Below are 16883 nucleotides of genomic sequence, written 5' to 3'. Positions count from 1 at the left end.
CACTTTGCTCCAAAATGGTTCACTTGGAAAGACTGTACTTGCATCCATAACTTTTGCACACACATACACACACACACCTCCCATCCAGTGGTGAAATCCATATTTTTTTTACTACCAGTTCTGTGGGTATGGCTTGGTGGGCATGGTTTGGTGGGCGTGGCAGGAGAAGGATACTGCAAAATCCTCTTTCCCTCCCCACTCCTGGAGGAAGGATATTACAAAATCTCCATTCCCACCCCACTCTGGGGCCAGCCAGAGGTGGTATTTGCCGGTTCTCCGAACTACTCAAAATTTCCGCTACCAGTTCACCAGAACCTGTCAGAACCTGCTGGATTTCACCCTTGCTCCCATCATATCAACGTGGGGCCATCTCATTCCATATTAATATTGCTATATATCAGAAATTTGAGTTGCTCCAAATGAGATGTGGAATGGGGAGTATTGCCAAGTGGAATTCAAGCTGATTTAAACTTCTTCTAAGCCTTTCCAATTTAAAAGCATGCAAAGTCACTACTCAAAATAGGAACATATCAAACTAGATTCCTCTTCAAAAAACTGAAGCTGAATATGCAGCCTGACCATTCTAAACTGAATAAAATAGTTTGAGCCTTCTTATTTATGTATCAAAAACATATGTGAGTTGAGAAACTCTCCATGCATCTGTTCTTAAAGAAGTACGCCAAACAAGAATTTGACTGGGATATATAGCAGATAAATTATGTGAAGTAACATCTTTAACAGTAGCTTGCCAGTACCTTTTTCCTAGGCCTGGAAGAGACTGGCCCCAAGGCACCCAGCTGGGTTTTATGCCTAACGCAAAAATATACTCATAATCTCCTGATTTCTAATCCAATATCCTAAAACTACTAGACTAAATTGCTTCCTACCAGTTTGTATCGGGTGAAATGCTACCGATTCACCCCAGTTCAGACAAACCGGTAAAGATAAAAACTACCAATTCAAGTGAACAAGTAGTAAAAAAAAGCTACTAATTCAGTCCAACTGGTAGTTTAAAAAAGCTACCGGTTCGTCCAAACCAGTATTTCCAACGATCAGCTGTGCCACGCGGTTTATATTCGCTAGAACTAAGCTAAATCATGTGGCACAGATTCCCCGCCCCCCCCACTTACCTAGGGAGGTTTTCTTTTTCTGTGCGAAGAACATGTTTGGCGCGTGCTGTGCATGCGCGCACACAGCTTGCTTTTGCCGCATGCTGTGCATGTGCGCACTCTTGGAGCACAGCACACGTGTGGCCAGCAAACCGGTAGCAAACCGGTTCAGATTTTACCACTGGTTTGTATATTCTCACTTGTCCAACCCATCATCCAAATGATAAAGATTAAGACCACTGGAACTTTAACCGCTATAACTTAATCTGATCCTAAAGCTAGCTGTTACTTCTTACTCATAATCATCAACGTTATAACTTCACAACTAGGAAGGATTATCATGCGCCGTAAGGAAAATAATCAGACAATAGTAGAAAAGTTATTTTTGAGTTGCTAAAGATGCAATCTTCCGCAATCTTCCACAATCCAAAATACAAATATTTCTGAATAAACAGATAAAAGTTTGTACATTAAACTATCATACCCTGCTGCCTTTAGTTCTTAAGAGATAGAACAATTAGACTGAAAAAAGTGTTCTTAAAAACAGTATCCTTAAAATTATTCATAGTCACTGTAAAAAAAAAAACACCACTCTTTTATTACAGAACTAGCCTCTATAATCTTGCATTATTGTGTTTCCTATTTTCATGCTGACAACACGATGACAGACGCATCTCTCAGACAACAGAGGCTTCCTGGACTGAGATTCAGAGATCAGCACCTCCCCCTTGCGTCAATCACCAGTCAAGACTGGTGGCAAGAAGGGCCGTGGTGGCTCAGGCTGTAAGATAGCCTGTTATTAAAACACAGCAGCCTGCAATTACTGCAGGCTCGATTCCCACCAGGCCCAAGGTTGACTCAGCCTTCCATCCTTTATAAGGTAGGTAAAATGAGGACCCAGATTGTTGGGGGGGCAATAAGTTGACTTTGTAAATATACAAATAGAATGAGACTATTGCCTTACACACTGTAAGCTGCCCTGAGTCTTTGGAGAAGGGCGGGATATAAATGTAAATAAATAAATTAAAAAAAAGACTGGCGAGGGGAAACCTTTAAATCTTTTTAGAGCTAGCTTCTAACAGCAATGAGAAATTGGTGCTAGCAAATAACCCTGAGATTAGCTAGTAGCAGCAGCTATTAAGAATTGCTGTGGTAAACCTTCTCACAAACTCTGGAACACTATAAGATGTTTTAAGGATACAGCATGTGAGGAATATACGTGGAAAGATTGAAAGTATCTCTACCATCTCCAGGGTGGAATTCTGGAAGGGTCATTTGCATCTAAAACTATTACAATCATAAAAACAAAAATGATTAAGGGCTTTGAAAAGCAAGCAGAGTACTATTTACCTTAGCAAAGGATTGTCCAAACACCACTGAATCCAAAATGGTACCACAACATTGAAAAGTTAACATACACAGAATCAGTGAAGATCCTTGAACACACTTGAAGAATAAATCCACTCAAGCTCTTTGTGGCTTAGTTCTGAATTAATCTGCTTAAAGTTATTAAAAATAATTCTTTTTTTTTTTTCCATAAAAAGTTTTATTTTTACAATCATATCAAATAATTCATCCAATGTACAGTTATATACAATTAGTCGGGCTTGCCCAGTCACCACCCCCCTTTTTAACACTCTTCCCTCTTCTACCTTCTTTTACTTTCCAAACCTTCCTCTCCTTCTCTTATCTACATCCGCTCCTCCCTCCACCCTACACCTTCCTTCTCCCTCTACTATCCCTCTTCCTTCCTCTTCTCCTCTTTCCTACCTCCTACTCTCTCTTTTCTCCCTCCTCACCGTTCTAAAATGGTAACTATGCAGACCCGATCCTACATTAATTATATTTCTTCAATAATCCCTGTACATTAACCATCACTCCATCTCTACCAAACCCTCCCCAATTCCCCTCCCCCTTACCCCCCACCCCCCATCCCGACTTCCCAGAACAAAATGCAGGGTATCAAAACTAACAATCATAATCCAAAATAATTCCTAAATTATAATCTCTAGTCACACCACACTTAGTCACACTCTCAATTCCCCTCTCCTTCAAAAATATATCTAATACAAAATATTTCCTAAATTTACTCATATGCTATTCAATATTTTTTTTTATCTGATACTTATTTTAAATATAATCAATCCACATTTTCCATTCTAGAGTATATTTTTCTAGTGTATAGTCTTTCAAATAAGCGGAGATTTTTGTCATCTCTGCCAGATTTGATACTTTGAGTGTCCATTCTTCGATTGTAGGTAATTCTTCTTTCTTCCAATACTGAGCAATCAAAAGTCTTGCGACTGTTATTAAGTTCAAAATCAATTTAGTCTCTATAGCTGTGTAGTCCATAATTATTCCTAGTAGAAAGAACTGTGGAGTAAACTTAATCTTCTTTTTCAAAATATTCTGCATGATCCACCATACTTTAATCCAAAATGCTTTAACTTTTTTACAAGTCCACCATATATGGTAATAAGTAGTATCTTCACAATCGCATCTCCAACATTTAGCAAGATCTAATATGTGTTTCTTGTAAACAGGTAATGTCATTTTTAAATTGTTTCAAATAATGAAATACTTTCCTTCTCTTCTACGGTGAGTTCAGGCCATTAACATTCCAAGATAGGAAACTTTTGGAACACCAGCCGCAGATCACATTTTACTTTAGGCCTTGCTCCTCCCACTGTTTCCGTTGTAGTAGTTGCCAGTTGTTGTTGTGCCTTCATCTCTTGTTCCTTGCGTTTAGCAGCAGCTCTTGTCAACCTTTGTTCTTTTGAATCTAAACCCGTCGTAGGTGTTTCCAACACTTGTAATAAATCTTCTTCTATCACAATCTGTTCTTGTACCTGCTTCACTTCTCTTTCCTTCACTTCAACCTCCCTTCCTCTAGCTTCCAATGGGGGAAGACTTCCAACTTTTAATACCTCAACATAAAATTCTCTTGCTTTTCCAACCGTATTGAAACGATATACTTTCCCTGCATAATATACTATTATACCAGTTGGAATATCCCATCAGGAGAGCTCTAATTATAAAAGCAAGTAATCAATCAATTCCCTGTTATTTTTTTTTTTTAAGTTTTGGACTTGACTTCAAAGAAAATGGCGATCGTTCTTTAATGAGCTACGCAGTTGAAAACGAAAGTGTTACAATTCTCTGTCTACTGTTTATTGCTGAAGGCCAGCTGGAAATTTTTTTAAAAACATTGTAATGAGAAGGGAGAAGAAATCGAGATATTGAGACTGATTTAAAAAAAAAAAAAGACTTAAAAGGTTTATACGTAATATTAGCCGGGACCAATTTTAACTTAAAGAAGATAATACCGGACTGAACAGAAACAGGAGAGCTCTAATTATAAAAGCAAGTAATCAATCAATTCCCTGTTATTTTTTTTTTTAAGTTTTGGATCTGATTTCAAAGTGAAAATGCCGATCGTTCTTTAATGAGCTACACAGTTGAAAACGAAAGTGTTACAAGTCTCACTGTCTGTTGTTTATAGCTGAGGCCAGCTGGAAAAAAAATTTTTTTTTTTTAAACATTGTAATGAGAAGGGAGAAGAGATACTGAGACTGGAAAAAAAAAAAAGACTTAAAAGGTTTATACGTAATATTAAGTTAAAGAGAAATTTTAAGAGATGGCAGCAAAACAATTAAAGTCAACTGTTACAAAAACCCCAGGAACATTAACACCGGGAGTCTCTCCAGCACATACAGCAGATACAAAATCATTAAATTTGGAAGTACTTCAGGATAACCTGAAAGAATTTATGAAAGAATCTCTTAAAGATGCTATGAATTGGCAAACTTCCCAGATAGAGGATAAGTTTAAATTAATTACAGAAGAAATGTCAGAGATGAAAAAACAGATGTTAGAAATTCAAACTGGAAATAAAGAAGTTAAAGAAGGTTTGGTGTCAGCAGTACAGGGTCTGGCATCAAATGTGATTTTATTGGAGCAGGAAGTAGAAGAAATAAAGAAAGTTAATTTAAAATTGGAAAATAAGATTGAGGCAGTTCAATGTAAAATGGATAAAGTTGATGATGAAATTGTTTTGGTACAATATAGAGCTATGGAACTTGCTTTACGAATCCGTGGACTTAAAGAATGTAAAAATGAGAATTTGAAGCAAATTTTTTCGGAGGCCTTTGCAGAGATTTTGGCAGTTCGGCCAGCAGATGTGGCCTTTTATATTGATAAAATTTATCGTGTGAATTCCTGGATAGCAAGACAAAGAAATCTTCCCAGAGACATTGTTATTTATTTTACTACTAGAACAGTGAGAAATGAGATTTTACAAGCTTTTTTTAAAGGAGACAAGATTCAAGCGGCCGGCCAAGACATTTTAATACTAAAGGAAATTCCCCCCAAAATGTTGAGAGGTAGGAAGGAGTTTGCTTTTTTGGTGAACGAACTTAAAAAACGTCAGATTGAGTATAGATGGGACATCCCAATTGGTATAATAGTTTACTATGAAGGGAAAGCACATCGTCTTAATACAGTCAGTAAAGCACAAGAGTTTTATGCTTATGTGCTTAAGGCTGGAAGTCCACCATCTCCGGATGGTAGGAGAAAGGAAGGTGAAATTAAAGAGATCCTAAAAAACTGTCATGTATGTATCCAAATGTGAAAGCAAAATGTTGGAGATGTGATTGTGAGGATGCTACCTATTATCATATATGGTGGACTTGCAAAAAAGTTAAAGCCTTTTGGATTAAAATATGGTGGATTATGCAGAACATTTTGAAAAAGAAGATCAAGTTTGTTCCACAGTTCTTTTTATTAGGAATAATCTCAGATTGCACTGTTATAGAGACAAAACTGATTCTGAATTTAATAACTGCTGCAAGATTATTGATCGCACAATATTGGAAGAAAGAAGACTTACCCACAATTGGAGAATGGATTAGTAAAGTATCAAATTTAGCAGAAATGGCAAAAATTTCTGCCTACTTGAAAGACTGTACACAAGAAAAATATATATTGGAATGGAGGAAGTGGATTGATTATATTCAAAATAAGTATCAGATTAAAAATATCAATTAGTTTTGAGTGAAGTTAGGAATTATTATGTATTAGTTTAAGAAAGAAGGAATTGATAGTGTGATGGTGTGAAATGGAATATGTTTTATGTTATATTTTAGATTATGTTTGTTAGTTACAATACCCTGTATTCTGTTCTGGGAAGTCTCGGGGAAGGAGGTGGGAAGGGAAGACTATAAATTGATTGGTTGCCATTGTACAGGAATAATGGTAGAATTAAACAAGTTGGAATGGTGTAATGTCGGGACTGCTCGCAAACACTCCCGAAGGGAAAGGGTAAGGAAAGAGGAGTAAAGAAGGAAGAAAGTAGGTAGGTAGGTGGGTAGGGAGGAAAGAAGGAAGGGAGAAGAAAGGATAGGAGGAGGAGAAGAAGGAGATAGAGGGTTAGAAAGGATGGTAGTGAGAAGTGGGAAAGAGGAGGGGAAGTAGGAAAGCGAGGAGAAGGTGGTGGGGGAAGTTTAAGAAGGATGAGAAGGGAAGAAAGGATTAAAGGGGGGAGTGGCAGTCGAGCAGCCCTGACTGAGTATAATTTGAGTATAGGACTGATTGTTGGATAAGTGATTGTATTGTACACTGGTCAAATTGTGGGAATTATTATGGAAAAATAAAAAAAATTTGCAAAAAAAAAAAATAAAAAAAAAAATAATGAAATACTTTCCTTCTCTTCTACGGTGAGTTCAGGCCATTAACATTCCAAGATAGGAAACTTTTGGAACACCAGCCGCAGATCACATTTTACTTTAGGCCTTGCTCCTCCCACTGTTTCCGTTGTAGTAGTTGCCAGTTGTTGTTGTGCCTTCATCTCTTGTTCCTTGCGTTTAGCAGCAGCTCTTGTCAACCTTTGTTCTTTTGAATCTAAACCCGTCGTAGGTGTTTCCAACACTTGTAATAAATCTTCTTCTATCACAATCTGTTCTTGTACCTGCTTCACTTCTCTTTCCTTCACTTCAACCTCCCTTCCTCTAGCTTCCAATGGGGGAAGACTTCCAACTTTTAATACCTCAACATAAAATTCTCTTGCTTTTCCAACCGTATTGAAACGATATACTTTCCCTGCATAATATACTATTATACCAGTTGGAATATCCCATCTATATTCAATCTGATGTTTTTTAAGTTCATTCACCAGGAAGGCAAATTCCTTCCTAGCCCTTAACATTTTTGGTGGAATTTCCTTTAATATCAAAATATCTTGACCAGCAATCTGAATCTTCTCCCCCTTATATGAAGCTTGCAAAATCTGATTTCTCACTGTTCTGTTTGTAAAATAAATAACAACATCCCTTGGCAACTTTTTTTGCCTTGCTATCCAAGAATTCACACGATATATTTTATCAATTTGATAAGCCACATCTGCTGGACGAGCTGCTAATATCTCAGCAAATACTTCAGAAAAATTTTTCCTTAAATTCTCTTCCTTATTTTCTTTCAAACCTCGAATTCTAAGAGCAAATTCCATATTTCTATATTGTATCAAAACTATTTCATCCTCTGTTTTTTCCATTTTACTTTGAAATTCATCCATTTTATTTTCTAATTTTAAATTATGTTGCTTAATTTCTTCAACCTCCTCCTCCAATAAAATCACATTCGTTGCCAAACTTCGTACTGCCATTACAAATCCTTCTTTAACTTCTTTATTTCCCACTTGAATTTCTGATATCTGCTCTTTCATTTCAGACATCTCATCAGTTATTACTTTAAATTTTTCTTCTATAAAGCCTTTTAAGTTCTCTTGTAACGCCTCTAAATTCAATGTTCTAGTCCCTGCTGTATGAGCTGGAGAAGCACCAGCTGATAAAGTTCCAGAGCTCTTTGTTACAGTAGACTTTAATTGTTTGGCTGCCATCTTCTATAAAATTATATATTTATTTATTTCCAACTTAATATTCACTTTAAATCTTCTTAACCTCTAAAAAACACAGTCTTTTAAAGCAGTATTTAAAAATCTCCCCTAGATTCTATCAGCAGGCAGCAAAGAGTTAAAGAGTAAAAGCAGCAAGTAACATGCAAATTACCAACTGCAGACAAACGCTGAAAGTATCACTTTCGCTTTCCACTCGTTAACTTGTTAACAATTCGCCTCCATTTTTTTACTGTTTTCAAGCTTGTTACAAAGTATCGGGGAATCGGCTTGGCTACTTGCATAAAGTTCTCCCACTTTCGTTCTGTCCGGTATAATCCTTTATTGTCCAAAATAAGTCTCGGCGTTTGGTCGTGGTGATTGGTTCCGCCAAAGCAGAAGAATCCTCGGATCTGGAGCACTTCGGGTTACTGGAGGGAACTTAACCCTTCAAACCCCTTTTTTCTCAGGGGCTTTAGGGAAATTCAACCTCTGCCCTCAGCTCACCACCTTCTCCTTCTCCCGAAGAGGGGGTTTTCCGAACCGCTGGACAGCAGATTTAAGCTGTCCTAGCGATTCCACATAATCCAGAGGTTGGTGATCGTAAAGATCACCGCCATCACCTACGGTGCCAAACCGGAAGTCTAGTTATTAAAAATAATTCTTAATTTGCATGGAGGCTTGGTTCATAGACAACGTTTTTACGACTGTATAAAACAATTTAGCTGTATGGAAGTTCTAGAATAACTATCCAATGTCACCTCTACAAAAACAGCAACAAAGCCAGAAGCAAAACAGGGAGACTCTAGAAATTATATAGATTTACATCTTTCCCAGACTGGTCTTTTTCCTATCTCCAGCTTGCACTACCATGTCATCCGAAGATTGTGAGAGTTTTAAACAAAGAAAAGTAGCTGTAAGAGTGTAAAATTAAAACAAATTGTGTTGCATAATGAGTGCTGTCCCTGCTGTAAGTGCTGATCTAGCCCTACATTTTGACAAGCAGTAATCCTCATAGAATTGTCACCCTGATATTCTGGTGTATCCGTATACAGAATAACTGTGTGTCAATAGGCCAGTCATCCATAAAATCATTACTTTAACTTGGAAAGGTTGATGGGTTGAAACTCAGCTATGTGTATATAGAAAAATTACCTATATAGAGTTTGCTGCTTCTTTTTTAAACAGCACTTCAACTACAGTATCAGGCTGCTTTTTATATTCAAAACCAATTAAGTTATAGACTTAATTTAAAAAAGAAAAAAAAATGAGAAGAATGGCATCGTTTCTTGCAGGGGACTTTCTCTTGCACAATATAAACTGTATTAGACCATAGCCTTAATTAGTTAAGACGTAAGCATTTCAAGTGAAGAAATGTAACAATTGTACAACCACTCATTACTGAGGAATTTTCCTACAGGGAAATTTTACACCTGAAAAAGTTGCCTTTGTATTTGGATGCAAGCCATTTGATTCTAATGCTTATCCTATTTCTGTCAATGTTAAAATTATATTAAGGCATGACACAACTAAAAGAACTATTACATTTGTTTTCTAAGTGCCTCCCCTCTATCTTCCCTCTTAGGTTAATGGAAAATGATTTTAAATGTGAAAGGAGTTTTCCTCAGTAAGTATTTTGCAATATGATATGGGAGTTATCGGTTCAAAGCAAAAGGGGAACCCAGTGGGATAGTAAATGCCCATAACTGAGCCTAATGTTGTAGTCCTCAATTTATGACCACAATTGAGCCCAAAATTTCCATTGCTAAGCAAGACGATCTTTCTTGCCACAGTTGCTGAGTGAATCACTGCAGTGGTTAACTTAGTAACATGGCTGTTAAGTGAATCTGGTTTCCCCATTAACTTTGCTTCTTAGAAGTTCACAAAAGCCGATCCTATGCAACCATCATAATTACATGCCAGGTGCCAAGGGCCCGAATTTTGATCATGTGATCATTTGGGATGCTGCAGCAGTCGTAAGTATGAAAAATGGTCATGAGTTCCTTTTTTCAGCTGCCGAAACTTTGAATGGTCATTTAACAAAAGGTTGTACGTCGAGGACTACCTGTACTGTCTTATTGCCAGGTGTCAGTATGTTTGCTTTTTAATTATAAAGGTAGATGTTTTCCACCACAACTTATTTTAAGGACACATCATCAAGGCTGCACAAAATAAAATTCAATACTTTATTGACATGTAGCCAGACTGGAAATAATGACTCACTACCAAACTGAGACATAGCTGCCTATCAAAGCAGAAATCCTATCTATGTTACTTCAGATTTTATAAACAAGGGAATGATTCAGCAACCTGCAAAAATCTGCAGCTCTTCAAATCAAATGAATATATTAAAAACACACAGTTTTAAAATGTAATAATCACATATTGATCTTTGCAAGAGTTCAAAATTATTAAAGGAGAACCTCTGCGGAGAACTTGCTGAAATAGTATACAGTACCTGTCCATATATTTTATGTATTTTAAATGGTATTAAAAAAATCAAGAATTCCCTCTAAATACCCTTGTGACAATCAACGTGCATTGTCTACCGAAGAGCTCTAGGTTAATCAAGCAAGTGTCTTATATTAAATCAACCAATTGATCTGTCCAGCCCCAAGCTGAACACTGTGTCAGAAATGTACCAATTTTCCAGGCAAATGTCTTTCCTCTTATCAGAAATCCTGCCTAAAGCAGAAATTTGGAAATATAGCAAGCAGTGCTCTAAACTATTCCCTTTGTGACAATGTCTTTTATTAAGTATTCACGTAGAAAAAGATGAATTAAAAGGCAGTCAAATCCCATTATGTCTGATGCTCCTGTTTTTCATTTCCGTGTCTATATAAATATAAATGAATGAGCTGCTAGCCTAAGAGTCTTATCCCATCTGCTTTGTTTTCCATCTGCCATGTACACTTCTTAAGGAAGAATACCACATCCTCTCCTTGAACTCTACTTGCTGTCATTTGATTTCTTGATCTCTTCACCACATCCCAAAAAGCAGTATTTGTCCCCTCTAGTTTAAAGGATGCAGATAATCATTCTGTGATTTGCTGTAGCCTATGATGAAAGCCTAGTTTTGTTACCAGATACATCATCAATGACAGGCGTAATGTTATTTTAGTACAGATATTCAAAAGCTCATTTATGGGTGCAGAAATCGTTTCAGCGTTTTTCGTTTCAGCGCCGAAGCATCCATGTATACACAGAGAGGAAGACAGTCTGCTTGACTTACATTATTTAAACCTTCATGAAAGTGAAGGCTGCGCACATGGAGATGTCTGATGGGCCTTTTTCCATGCATTAAATAGATACATGCTTGCTTCTACCCATAATTGTATTTTCAAGGTAACATTTACTTTTATGGTAGATTATGCTTATTTTGTGTCACTGCTACCCAAATAAATGAGCATCCCCAATTAGTGCTACTTTATTGATAATGCCAAAGAAACATCTGCAGAATTTGAGCTGTAAGTCGAGATTCTCTTCTCAGTTTAGTCCTCAATCCCTAGACAGGAATTCCTAACATCTGTGGTATTATGATCCTTAAAACAATAAATCAATATGTATGACACACACACCCATCCCAAATAAAATTACACTATACTTTAATAAGTCACTCTGTGAAGGTTTGTTAGCAATAGTCCAGAGCCAACCCTACTTGCAAATCCCAAAGGCACATGCAGAGCAAGATATAGATGTAATCACAATGGAAGAACTATTCTAACATGGGGAGCGGGGAGTTGGAAATACATACCAGAGTTGCCTCAAAGGTTCAACCCAAAGCCTAGTAAGACTCACTTCAGATTAATAATTATTACATTTACCTTTGTGGAAACTACACTTGAAAACCTGGATTTCGGTACTCCTTACAAACACTAAGGAGTGCTATGAACACAAAGAGTTAATTCTTGCCCTACTGCCTTTTTGTAATTATGATGAAGATGGGAAGACGTTTCTGTATGTATTTCTTTTCCTTTTTTACTACATTCTTACTTTTCAATTTTTTTCCTTTTCTGCATCTTGTTTCTTTTTATCTTTTTTTTTAATTTTTAGTAGTTTTTACTATTGAAATACATACATACACACATACATACCCCTCAATCAAGACTTTTTGCTTGACTAAGATTTGCATATGCAACACCACCAAATAGCAATTATCTTTAAATCTTCTCATGACCATCCATTTGGGACCCCCTCAGTGGTGGGTTTCAAATTTTTTTACTACCGGTTCTGTGGGCATGGCTTAGTGGGCGTGGAATGGCTTGTTAGGCATGGCGTGGTGGGCGTGGCAGGGGAAGGATATGCAAAATCCCCATTTCCTCCCAATCAGCTGGGACCCAGGAGGCAGAGAATAGATGGGGGCGGGGCCAGTCAGAATGTTTAGTACCGGTTCTCCAAACTACTCAAAATTTCCGCTACCGGTTCTCCAGAACTGGTCAGAACCTGCTGAAACCCACCTCTGGACTCCCTTCTAGAGGCAAAAGCAACTATTCTCTGACTACTGCATTAATCACTCTTCTCTGCCATTTGACATATGGAACTGCTTCTGCTAATCCAGTAATAGATTACACTAACCAATACATTTCAAAACAGCCTACAGTAGTTTCAGGAATGAATAAATTTGACTCTCAAAAAAAAGTGTCTAAAGTGGTGGTACCATGAACTAGTCTAAGTGGGCCCCAAGCAAATATTGAAAATTTCTTGGCCTTGTTGTTCCATTATACATGTGGATAAAGCAGGGCCAGCCTCATGCCATCTTTCCATGGATAACCACCTGTTCAAGATGGCTTTCTTGGTACTGTACTTTGAACATACAACACTGAGGTTATTTTTTATCTTTTTGAATCATTTTATCTATTTTTTATTGGCTTCTTAACTTTTTTTGCTAAAACCATATGCCAAGTATCTGAGCTTGCTATATAATGTGTCGCATGTAAGGGACTCATTTCTGCCTGGTTTAATTAAGCTTCTATTATGAATATGTACTGTCAGTTTTGCAATTCTTCAGTTTTGGTCTTCCAATCTTATACCATTAGTAAGGTTTCACTTTTCCACAAACTTTATGCCAAATTTGTTCTTGCAGCTACAGAACATATCATAGTAAATTGTGATAATTTTCATTGATGTTTTCTGGAATTATTTCTAATAAAATATTTTGGTCTCAGTTCAAATTTTATTTTTAATTTTTTTCTGAATTTTTGATTCAGCACTTTTTTTAATTGAAAAAGTTTTACAAAGCTTTTCCCCCCCACTTTCCCCCCTCCCTCCTCCCCTTCGACTTCCTGGAACAAACACAAGGTATAGTTAAAAATAAAACAAACATATGCTAAAAAAATTTCCCTCCTAACTCAATTATACTCCTACAATTCTCAACAAATCCTAACCTCCCCCAAAACAATCAGAAATAATACATCCTAATCATTCAAAGGCAGTCTGATAACTCTTAGTCTGATATCTGCTTTGAGTATAGTCAATCCATTTTTTCCATTCGTTTAAATATCTTTCTTGTGTATTGTCTTTCAAAAAGGCTGAGATTTTTGCCATCTAGCGAGGCAGCAAAATGTTTACCTAGTTTTGAGTTAATTAAGTATTTCTGATCTGATGATTTAATATGTGTTTCTTGTAAACAAATCACATCATTTCTAAATTGTTTCAAATAATGAAATATTTTTCTTCTCTTCTGAGCTGCATTCAAACCATTAACATTCCAAGTCAGAATTTTATTTGCCATTACTGGCCTCCTGAAGCTTTTGAACAATCAGCTGAAGATCCTCCTCCCGTATCTTCGGCCTTGCTCCTCCCACCACTTCTGTGACAGTATCCTGACCTTTACTTTGAGTTTGTTGCTCCTTTTCTTTACGCTTGAGGGCTCCCCTCGTCACTCTTTGTTCTGTGGTTGTTCCTCAAATGATAACACCACTGGGGTCACCTCAGCTTCCACACCCATTTGGGTCTCTTGAATTGTTTTTTCTATTATTTCTATTTCAAGTTTCAGCACAGTAGAAAGAAAATCTTTGGCCTTAAGTACAGTATCAATACGATATCTTCTTCCTTGATAAAACACTGTCAAACCAACTGGAACTTCCCTTTTTTTTAAATTTGCATTTATATCCCGCCCTTCTCCGAAGACTCAGGGCGGCTTACACTATGTCAAGCAATAGTCTTCATCCATTTGTATATTATATACAAAGTCAACTTTATTGCCCCCAACAATCTGGGTCCTCATTTTACCTACCTTATAAAGGATGGAAGGCTGAGTCAACCTTGGGCTGGTGGGACTTGAACAAAGCAAAACCTTCAGCTCCTGGTCTGCTATTCTCAACTTTTTCTAATATGCAACTTGCAAAATCTGATTTCTCACTGTCCTTTTCAAAAAGTAAACCACAATGTCTCTAGGAAGTTTCTTCTGCCTAGCAATCAATATAAATTTTATAAATTTTATCAATTTGATAAGCAACCTCTTGTGGGTCAAGTTCAATAAATTCAGCCAGGGCTTCTGATAGAATTTTTTTTAAATCTTCACCTTTTTCTTCCTGTAATCCCCTAATTCTCAGAGCTCCTTCCATCATTCTGTACTGCATCACCACCACGTGATCTTCATTTTTATCCAATTTTATTTGCATTCCTCCCATTTTATTTTCTAATTGCTGGTTTGATTGAACTATTTCTTGCACTTCCTCCTCCAACCCCTCCAGTTTATTTGCCAAACCTTGAAAAGCCATCAAAATATCTTCTCTTATCTGTTTATTATTTTCTTTTATTTCTTCTCTTATTTTCTCATTATTGTCCATAATATTATTCATCATCTCCTTAAACCTCTGTTCAAATTGCTTTTTAATCAAATCTTCCAAAGCTACTTCAGATCCCCTTCTGCCAACAGTCTTAGGTGGTTTAGTAGCCATTTCAATTTTTAAAGTCACAAAAATTAAGTTTAAAAACTTCTCTTTTCCCCTTTAAGTATAGGACAGCTCAATTCGTTACAATCCACAAGTAACGTTTCTCAGCTTCTTAGTTACACAGCCTGCTTCCACTTTCAATTCAGTTCACTTTCACTTCCTCTCAGATGCCATTTTAAACAGTCAGTTAAAACAAAAAGAAAAATTTCTCTTTTTAAAAGGTAGAAGTCAGGAAGTCAAAAATACTTGCAATCCAGTAGTTGTTCACTCGCGCCCGTTCCGTCTGTATATAGAAATCCACAATGAAAAATCAATTGAGCAGAAATGGACACTTTCTTCTTTTCCTGCCTTTGCAGGAGCGTGCTGAAGATCGGAGCTCGGCGGGATTCAGTGGGACTCAACCCGCCGGGGCTCCGCTTCAAAAAGCCAAGCCCCTGGGGAGATCTACCACTTTCCCGCCGCTCTATCGTCTCCCTTTCTCCCAGGGAGAGAAATTGAAGCTGGCGAACAGCTGTTTTTCGCTGTTTAGCCGGCTTTTACGAAATTCAGTGCGGAGCATCTTAATTAGGCACCCAGCGAAGAAGGTGGCGCCACCGAAAGCCTCTGATTCAGCACTTTTCAGAGGGTTTTTACATGACCACATGTGTGGTAAAATGTTTCTTCTTCTTTGTAGCATTTCCAACATGCGATTTATCTATCTAGGTAATCACTGACAGAGTTATATATATCCTGTAATACATCTTACATCAATTTTCTTTCAAACTCTAACCTGGGGTAAATATAATTTATTTTTTCTGTAGTTCCTTTCATTGTTCAACTTTCATTATTAATTTATTATTATACCTATTATTTTCCTGAAGTTTTGCATCCACTTTAGCATGCAATTTTTTCATTTGTTCTGTTTCTATGACACGTTTGAATAACAATTTCTATGTACATCCTAGAAGATTATCTTAGTTCTCTGTATTTCAAATTATGTCATTTTTCTCAAGGTCCCTTCTTCTTTCTTGACATTACTTTTTAATTCTTTCAGCAATTTTGTTGCTTTTAAATGTCTCCTCCATATCTGAGTTCTGTACTTTAGCCTTTCTTACCGAGGACTGCAGAAAAATTTGGGAAAGATGGTGCCCCTGGAAGTCTGGATTTGATTCTTGTTTCCTGCACAAATGGACAAATGCCTTTTATTTAAATCCATATCCAGTGTTATGTAGCTAGAGCAATCTAAAAAATATAAATCTAGTATTTTAAAAATGCCTGTTTAAAAGTTGTCAAAACAGGAACAAAGCAATCCCCTATTAAGAAATCCTCAAACATGTATGTATCTTATTCTTCAATAATAATACGTGTAAGAAGTTTTCCATGATCAATTCAAAGTGTGTGTATGAATTTATGCGCCTGCACAGACGCACGTTTATTGTTATTTGACATTTATCCAGCAAGGCTAGTACAATTTACAAAGAACGAATGACTCATGCTAAATTTTGCATACAGAATGGCTTAGGTATTAGGTCACCTTTCTTGGAAGTGAGGGAAACAGCTTTTTCAATACCATATCCTACTCCATATGTCTGAGATAAAAGCATAATGGAAAATGGAAATGTTTTGAATCATCAGTCTAGCCGTAACAGCACTATTAAATCAGATTGTTTTATCAGATCTCTAAAGCTGCTTCTTGGCTCTTTAGAAAAACAGCCACAAGCAGCAGTTTCCCCACTGGGGAGGTTGGGAGTACTAAAATAAGTCAGATGATGAACGTGGAATTACAATATAAGCCTTCCCTTTCTGTTCATGCATTGAAGTTACATGTACATTCAAAAAAGGAATGGTTTCCATTGTAATAGCCATCCACCATATTGCCAATTTGGATCACACCTCCTGTCATGACTGTTTGCAAACTAACCTTTTGTTTTGTTTTCTTTCTTTCTTTTTTTCAACTATGCAAAAGACAACTAAGTAAAACACCTAGTTATGTCGGCATTACCTTCTACAAGT

At 36.9% G+C, this 16883-nt stretch overlaps 1 protein-coding gene across 1 annotated transcript in view; it reads right to left on the bottom strand.

Annotated features, from left to right (window-relative positions):
- The window catches only part of DST (dystonin), a 381039-nt gene that overhangs the window by 352266 nt on the left and 11890 nt on the right, over nucleotides 1–16883 (bottom strand). The gene's annotated exons all lie outside the window — the stretch shown is intronic.

Source organism: Ahaetulla prasina, chromosome 1 (assembly GCF_028640845.1).
Source record: "Ahaetulla prasina isolate Xishuangbanna chromosome 1, ASM2864084v1, whole genome shotgun sequence".
In the NCBI taxonomy this organism is placed as follows: Eukaryota; Metazoa; Chordata; class Lepidosauria; order Squamata; family Colubridae; genus Ahaetulla; species Ahaetulla prasina.
The sequence above is the reverse complement of the archived record's forward strand: the minus strand, read 5'-3'. Positions and strand labels throughout refer to the sequence as shown.